A 9,387-nucleotide genomic window follows, 5' to 3' on the forward strand; every position below is an offset into this window, starting at 1 on the left:
GTTAGTGCGCCCTGACGTGAGTGGCCTGGCAGCCTCGGCAGACACCAGCTGCTTGGAGCCCTCTGCTGCTGGCAGAGGTGACCAGGCAAGATCACACATCCAGACAAGGTTCAGGTTTGTCCCATTGTCACCCAAGGCCCAGGAAGTCTGACTCCAGTGAGAAAGAATGCTCAGGGCAACCGTAACGCACTCTGCAGGTTTGCACAAGCTCACACACAAACATACACACACGCACAGAACCAGAGCCAGGCTGGTGTTTCTAAGCAAATTCATTCTGCAGTGAACCTACAGTGGATCCTGGCTAAAAAAATAAATAAGCTATAAAAGACATTCCAGGCACTATTGGAAATTTGAGTATAGGTAGAATGTTAGATGATATTGTGCAATTAGGGTCAGTTTGCTTAGGTGTGAGAAGGGTATTGTGCATGTGGGAGACTGGCCTCGTTGGGATATGTATATTGAAGAACTAAGGGGCAAAGTGTCATGCCGTCTAGAAAATAATTTAAAATAGTATAGCAAAATAGAGAGATAAACGGATAGATAAACAAAGAGATAATGCAAATATGGCAAAACATTTACAGTTGTTGAATTCAAGTCAAGGGTTTATTGGATTATTCTTTCAACTTTTCTTCTCTTTTTTTTTTTTTTTTCTTTTTTTGGCAGTGGGAGCTGCGTTGGGTCCTCACCGATGTTCGGGCTTTTTTTCTAGTTGCGGCGAGCGGGGGCCACCCCTTGCCGTGGTGCCTGGGTCTCATCGCAGTGGCCTCTCCCGCCTCGGAGCACGGGCTCCAGCGCGCAGGCCTCAGCAGTTGCAGCACGTGGGCTCAGTAGTTGTGGCTCACGGGCTCCAGAGCGCAGGCTCAGCAGCCGTGGAGCATGGGCCTACCCGCTCCGCGGCATGCGGGATCCTCCCAGACCAGGGATCGAACCCGCGTCCCCAGCACGGGCAGGCGGACCCTCAACCACTGAGCCTCCAGGGAAGTCCCAACTTTTCTTTATGTTTGAAAATTTTCATAATAAAAATAGGGATGGAAAGAATTATAAAGTAAGAATTAGCCGCAAAAATACTAAAAAGCTGAAGTTTTTCACGACCATCCTGATTCACCTGAGTTGTACACAGGGTATTAGTGTGAATAAGGATGAGAAGAGTGTAGAGGATACTTAGGGGGCCTGCAGACAATAGGGGAAGGGACAGAGCCACACAGAACAACACGATGGCCATCTTTAAAGACCTTTATCCTATTCAGTTCCTCCTCTTACGTATTCTCACTCAGGCTTTACAAACGACCCAATGAATGAAGTAAGTGTTATGCTCTGGTTTTTATAAAAGTTACGGGAACTGTAACTCAGGGAGATTGGAGTCAGTTACCTAAAGTCATGTAACATGTGACAGAGCCAGGACTAAACCCAGGTCTTCTGCTTTAAATCTTGTGCTCTTTTCTCGACATCGTGTCTCTTACTGTGGGTACTCCCAGAAGCAGACCTTGAGACAGGAATTCAGGTTCAGTGAGCGTATTTGGGAGGTTCAGGGACCAGCAGTGGGAGAGTGGGAAAGATGGGAGCGCGTATTGAGCCAGTGACCACAGCGGCCAACTGAGGCTTAAGCCCATGGGAAAAACTGGGAGATGCAATATAAAACACATGCCTCATAATGATCCCACCAGGGGTGAGGAAGCTGGGATACTTATTCCCCTGTTACCAAGAGTCCTTGCTTGAAGGCTGCTCCTCGGAGTGTTAATTCCCTAGCACTTCCAGCCTGCTGAAGTTCTGAAAAAAAAAAGTCCTCAGACACAGAAGCACAGATAGAAGGTTGACCTGTGCACCCTAGCTCAGTTAGATTCAAGGGATGTAAATAGCATACTGACAGTCTGACTTTAGGGAAGCCCAGCCTTGGCTGCTGCCTTCCTGTCTTTACCAGCCAAGCACAAGAAGTAGAGATCATCTCAGACTCTAACACCAGCCAAGGAAGTCCAGCCCCTGCTTAGGGTGAGGTAAGATTTAAAGCCACCCATTCATTCAGATGGAGCCACATCTGGGAATTACAACCTAAGACGAGCAGCAGAAGACATACATGTGTACACAGCGTTGCTGATTTTGAAGATACTCCAAGCCATATAAGGCTAAGAATGAACCACTCAGAGGGAGAAGTTCAACAGCTGCTTACCAGAGTGTAAAAGCAAATGAATTGGGCTCCTCATACATTCAGACACTACATCAAGCTCCTTATTACAACCCAGAGATGGGTTACAGCCTGGAATGAATATGGGACCCAGTGGCATGATCCAGCATCCCTTTCACATCTCATTATTCGTGCTGCATGCAGTGCTCTGAACAATCAGACACATCCAGCTGAAAATCGCTTACAAATGGGAAAATACTGGACAACAATAATTTATTTAAAATCTTTTTTTTTTTTTTTAATTTTACAGCCACTGTAGCTCCAGCAACAGAACTCAAAATATTTCACTCACAATTCTGCAACTACCAATAAATCAGTCTGCTGGGTTTTTTCCATGTATGCTTCCAGAGAAATAGAAGTCTCTCAAGGAACTAAATTGTAGAGACAATACATGTTAGAATGGGGCAGGTCACGCAAAGGAGCTGGGATGTTCACACGTTTGGAAAGGAACCAGTCAATCTTGGAAGTGCTGACAAAGGGCAGTAACAAAAGCAAGCCCCAGACACTCTGCCCAGCACCCTCTTGGGAGGTACAGAGCTTTAGTCAATGGGTTTTGAGTGTTTCCAGTTCTGCTGGCAGGACAACCCCTACGATAGAATCAGGCTGTTTTAGCTGGAAACTACTAGATACACGATTTCTCTTAACTGCTTTTTTCTGGTTCCATGTTTGTCAAGCAACCTTATGACTCCCTGTAGATCTGCCGCACAAAGATAATACTCCAGTCCCGCTGACTTTGAGTATTTCTGAACCGCATCATATTGATTTCTCATGAAAAACCACGAAAGTTACTTTTTTTCTTTTTTTGGCTAGCAATTGTATGGGACTATGTGCCCAGCGTTGTTCTAGCACTCTGAACTTTACATAGACCTACTCATTTTAATCCTCATGACGACTCTAGGAGGTGGACATTGTTATGGCCCCCATTTTGCAGATGAGTAATGAAGAGTGTAAGTAATTTGCCCAACAATACATAACTAGTAAAGAGGTGGAGCCAGAACATGAACCCAGACAGCCTGGCATCAGAGCCCGTGCTCTTAACACCGTGCTACATTGCCTCTCATTAAGTTTTGGGGATTTTTTTCATGACAAAATATATATAACATAAAAATTTAAATTTTAACCCTTTTTAAGTGTACAATTCAGTGGCATTAAATACATTCACAATGTTGTGCAGCCATTTCTACCATCTATTTCCAGGAGTTTACCATCATCCCGAATGGAAAGTCCATACCTGTAAAACAATAAGTTCCATTCCTGCCCCCTTCTTCCCCCGACCCACCCCAGCCCCTGGTAACCTCTATTCTACTTTCTACCTCTAAGAATTTGCCTATTCTAGGTACATCATGTAATTGGAAAACTACAGTATTTGTCCTTTTGTGTCTGTTTTATTTAACTTTGCATAAAAATTTCCAAGGTTCATCCGTGTTGTAGCATGCCTCAGAATTCCATTCCTTTTTTTTTTTAAATAGATCTTTATTGGAGTATAATTGCTTCACAGTACTGTTAGTTTCTGTTGTACAAAAAAGTGAATCAGCCACATGCATACACATGTCCCCATATCCCCTCCCTCTTGAGCCTCCCTCCCATCCTCCCTATCCCACCCCTCTAGGTCATCGCAAAGCACTGAGCTGATCTCCCTGTGCTATGCTGCTGCTTCCCACTAGCGAACTATTTTACATTCAGTAGTGTATATATGTCGATGCTAATCTCACTTCGCCCCAGCTTCCGCCTCCCACCCCGTGTATGCTGAGTAGTATTCCATTGCATGTATATACCACATTTTTTTAATCTATTCTTCCATCGATGGACACTTGAGTTGCTTCTCTCATTAGGGTTTGATGCTCCCTATAATTTTTTTTTTTAAGATTTTTTTTTGATGTGGACCATTTTTAAAGTCTTTATTGAATTTGTTACAGTATTGCTTCTGTTTTATGTTTTTTGATTTTTTGGCCACGAGGCATGTGGGATCTTAGCTCCCCGACCAGGGATCGAACCCGCACCCCCTGCATTGGAAGGTGAAGTCTTAACCACTGGACCATGAGGGAAGTTCTGATGCTCCCTATAATTTCATCCCACATTGTGGCTTCTCCTTCTGCTTTGGCTTCCTCTGTTCCTTGCCTCTGGGAGAGAAAGCATCATAGTGTTTGGTCAGGTGTCTCTGTACCACATGATATTTATATTTCTCTCAGTAAGTAAATACATTGTCATTCTACTGTCTATCCCAGGCATTCATTAATTTCATTTAAAGTAAAGAGAGACTCTAAGTCTTGACACCTCTGGGGATCGACATGACTGAGTCTCCTTGTCTTGAAACTGGGAAGTCACAAAGTCTATCCTGAGACAAAAAAGATACACAGTTCCAGACACAAGCATTCTCTATGACTGACAGGCAGGTTATGTTTCTGGAGGCAACTTTTGTTTATATCACACTAATTTCCATAAGTGCAACATATACTTTGTATACTTAGCTGCTGTTTATTCAAACCTGATCATGTGTCAGGCACCATCTTAGGTACTTTTCAAATATTATCTCACTTAATCCTGACAATAAGCCTGCAATAACAAATATTATTACCCCCATGTAATAGATAAGAAAGGTTAAATAATTTGCCCAAGATCACACAGCTAGTAAATAGCAGATGGCTACATGTTACTCTAGCAGGTAGCTATACAATAATTTACTTAACTGTTGACTATTTTCACTGAGTAAAAGTTTCTGTTACTTTAAGTAATTCTGTAAGGAACATCTTTATGCACATAGCTTTATCTTTCCTTGATGTTAGTTCCTTAGGATGTATTTCCAGAAGTACTGTTACTGAATCAAGTAGTATGAATATTTTTCTGGCTCTTGAATTGCTAAGTTATTTTCCAAAATGCTGACAAAGATGGCTGCTCTAAGATTTTATGCCAAGGGTCCAGAATTGGTAAAATTGCAGACCAGGAAGGCAAATGTTGAAGCCTTCCCACCTCTGCTGTCTGGGTTTTTGTTTGTTTGTTTGGGGGGCTGGGGTGTTGTTTTTCTTGTATTTGATCCAACATCCTTAGTCTGATCCTAGAATTCCCAATTAATCCCATGGCACCAAGTCTTACCTTCCTCTATTGATGTTTTGTTTTGTGCCCCCAAGACGTTCTTCCTTCTGTTCCCTTCTTCTCCCAAACACCCGCCCACCCTCACCTGCAACAAACCTCCTTTCAGGACTCATAACTGTTATTTAAAAAAAGGAGCCTCTGAACAAATTCACACCGAGCTACTAAAGAGTGACTACAACACCTGGTGGTAATTTGTAATTTGTTTTTAAGATAGGGTGCCTGGGGAATTTGTTTTAAGGAATAATGGGACAGGTGCTCAGAGTGGTGTATATGAGGAATGTCCTGGAGGTGTTGATGACAACAGCAGCTGGTTAGGCAACCTAAATGTCTAACAACGCTGGATTGTTAAATAAATTATGATAAGCCATTCATCAAAAGACCACAGAGGTATTTAAAATGATGACATAAATGTGTACTACTGACTTGAAATGGTAGTATTAAAGGAAGGGGGACAAATTATAAAACATTTAATATAATCACAGTTTGGTAAAGGAAATAAATACAAACATACATGCATATACCTATACGTGTATATATACACATATATATCTGTGTGTATATATTACATCATATGTGTAACATTGTATATGTATAATATCAATACATATATAATCCACAACCAAAAAAAAAAAAAAACTGGAAGGCTAGACACCAAAATGTTTTCCTTAGGAAAGTGGGAGTAAGGATGATTTTTTTTCTCCCTTTAAAACCTATTTTCTAATTAACATGTATTACTTATGTTATCTTTCCAAAAAAACTTTTTCGGGATAGTTGCTTAGAGTTGGCACTGCCTTAGAGAGAATGAGCATGTAAGGGCATATTTCAAACGATGTGGCAGGTGGGTGGGAGAGACGTGAGGGCTGGGAGTTTGTCAGAGGTTGGGGGCTGGGAGCTTGGGACCCTCCAATCCACAGCACTGATACTGGCTACTCCACCTGCTCCTGAGCCTGGCCTCTCCTCACTGTGCCCCACCCAAAGGAGAAAAGGGCTCGCACTAATTTGCCCCTCTCTGAATGGCTATAAAAAGCAAGTTGAGGGCTTCCCTGGTGGCTCAGTGGTTAAGAATCCACCTGCCAATACAGGGGACACGGGTTCGATCCCTAGTCCGGGAAGATCCCACATGCCATGGAGCAACTAAGCCCGTGCGCCACAACTACTGAGCCTGTGCTCTAGAGCCCGTGAGCCACAACTACTGAAGCCTGCGTGCCACAACTACTGAAGCCTTCGCACCTAGAGCCTGTGCTCTGCAACAAGAGAAGACACCGCAATAAGCCCACGCACCACAGCGAAGAGTAGCCCCCGCTCGCCTCAACTAGAGAAAGCCCGTGCGCAGCAATGAAGACCCAACGCAGCCAAAAATATAAATAAATAAATAAATAAATAACTTTATTAAAAAAAAACAAAACAAGCTGATTTAGGATTCCATGAATCCCTACCTACTCCAGCATATGTTGAACATTTCTGTTGTGTGCTTTTGTTTAAAAAGCTTTTTAAGTGAGCTGGTGCCCATATGCACCAGGAACCTAAAATGTGGCTAGGTAGGCTGGCACAAGTCATGTTTCTTTAATTCACTTCCATGGGTTTCTAATGAGCTCAATCCCAAACATGCTGCAAACCGGAGAATGATGATCTTCCCTTACTTCCCCTAAACCCTCCTGGGGAAAAAAGGAGGAAAGGTGGAGATGTCTTACAGCAATTTTCCATTTACTAAGCACTGGGTTTTTTTGTTTGTTTGTTTTTTATTTATTATTTATTTTTGGTTGCATTGGGTCTTTGTTGCTGTGTGTGGGCTTTCTCTAGTTGTGGCGAGAGGGGGCTACTCTTGGCTGCGGTGCATGGGCTTCTCATTGCAGTGGCTTCTCTTGTTGCAGAGCACAGGCTCTAGGTGCATGGGCTTCAGTAGTTGTGGCATGTGGGTTCAGTAGTTGTGGCTCTCGGGCTCTAGAGCGCAGGCTCAGTAGTTGTGGTGCACATGCTTAGTTGCTCTGTGGCATGTGGGCTCTTCCTGGACCAGGGCTCGAACCTGTGTCCCCTGCAGTGGCAGGCGGATTCTTAACCACTGCACCACCAGGGAAGCCCCAGAACTGGTTTTAAACATGGTTTTGTTTTGTTTTTGCTTTTTGGGGTTTGTTTGTTTTAGCATATTCTGGAGCATGACAGGCGTTGGTGCAGGGGGCACTTAGCATGGTCTTAAGAACATGGGCCCCAAGTTAGACAGAGCTGAGTTTGAATCCCCGTCCTGAAACTCACTATCTGGGTGATCTTGAACAATTTATTAAATCTATTCTATTCTGTTTCCTCACCTGTAAAATGGGAATAATAAAACCTTACCTCATAGGGTCATTGTGGAGATCAAATAAGATAGTGTGAAAACCACCTAGTATGGACCCTGGCACATAGTAAGAGCTCAATAAATATTACTGTTCTTGCTCTAGTTATTGATGTGTCTGCAAGGAATTACATCACAGAGAGATGAGTGAGTGACGGAGGAAAGCCATGGTCCTGTGGAAAGACATACCAGGGGCACTTTCCACAGATGTGAGGGAGTCAGGGAGCACTTGCAGGAAAGAGTGACATCAAAGTTGGGATCTGAAGAATTGGTAGGAGAAGTCTGGTGAAAGGGAAGGGGCCAGGGGAGGAGAAAGGGTAAAGGTCACAGAAGTGTAAATATTCAGACAACAGGAACTTCATGATCCTGAACTTACAGTCATTTACATCTTTGCAACAACACTACCTCCATTTTACCAAGGAGAACACAGGCTCAGAGAGGTTAATTCATTTTTCTTTTATCACACAGCTAGTAAGTGATGGCTGCATTCTACCTTTGTATGAAGATACCCTCCAGCGCATCTTTATACTAAGTATGTAGATTCCTGTAGCATCCCATGGGTGGTGGCCCTCGCTCAGGAATCTTCTTCAATTAAGATGCAAGGACTGGGTAGCTTCTGAGGACACAAAGATGCTTAAGATATGTCTGCTGTGCTCTGGGAGCCCACAGCCTGACAAAGGAGAAAAAATTTTGATTTGTCATAATGCCAGACAGACTCTGAAAAGTTGTAAGTAGAAATTAGGAAGGTCTTCACAGACTTCAAGTCTCCATGACTTCAAGTGTAAACCTACTTGAGGGAGAAGGATGATTCTGAAAGTTGGGGAGTATGTCAGAAGATGCAGTCTAAGTAGAATGAACAGTCAGGACAAAGGCGTGGTGTTGGGTACATACATGGTGTGGTATGGACATGATGACCGCATCTTCATGGCCAGAGATTGGGAAGAGATGAACAGAGTGAAACAAGAGGCTAGAAAGACTGTGGTGCCAAGTCATGGAGGGTCCCGAATGCCAGCCTAAGGCAGTGGGACTTCTGAAGCCAATGAGGGGCCATTAAAGGTTGTTGAGGAAGTAAAAGATCTGATCTGTCCTGGATGTTAGGGAGGCCAGAGGGCTCGAGCTAATGAGTGGAATGTGGAGGGCAGGGAGACGAGAAATCACTGAGGTACAATGGTTAGGACCCTGGGACTGAATGGAGAAGTGAGAGAAGGGCTAAGGGGACTCCACGCCCCTACTTTCTCTGCCCTCATACCGCGGCACCTGACCTCCGTTCGTGTTCCAGGGTAGATGCTCAACAGGCCTTTGGAAGCTCTGCTCCAGGCAAGAAAGGTCAGGCCAGGAGCGAACAGGAAAAGAACCACAGTCCTCTTCCTGTCACCCACCTAGTTCCCGGTGCTCAGGGCCTGTCATCTCGGCATCTTTAAACTCATCACTGTGCTTAGTTTTTGCAGAACAGAGAGCAGGTGAAAAGTGATTCATAATTACTGTTTTTTGCCCCAGGAGCATTACTTCCTTTGTACTCCAAGACACATGGCAACTTTCCAATAAATACTTGTTAATGGTTTGATTGATTGGGTTGTTGGTTGATGGAAGGGACTAACAAACAATTTAGTCAACTCCTATGAATTTTTGAGGTTCTGGAATACTAACCCACTTAATAGTCCTGCCATTAAAACAGGTTTCCCTTATTATCCTTATAATGGCATGAGAACACTCACGCATTATGCTGAAGTTCCCAGGCCAAGACCACCAGATAAATAGACAGGTTTTGATGATTTGCCCAAGACTGTAA

The 9,387-nt window shown here is 43.6% G+C and overlaps 1 protein-coding gene across 2 annotated transcripts in view; it reads right to left on the minus strand.

Moving 5' to 3' along the window:
- Positions 1 to 9,387, minus strand: part of LOC309667512 (uncharacterized protein) — a 47,964-nt gene that overhangs the window by 12,836 nt on the left and 25,741 nt on the right. The gene's annotated exons all lie outside the window — the stretch shown is intronic.

The sequence above is a fragment of the Balaenoptera physalus genome, assembly GCF_965194825.1.
Source record: "Balaenoptera physalus genome assembly, chromosome: 10".
Taxonomy (NCBI): domain Eukaryota; kingdom Metazoa; phylum Chordata; class Mammalia; order Artiodactyla; family Balaenopteridae; genus Balaenoptera; species Balaenoptera physalus.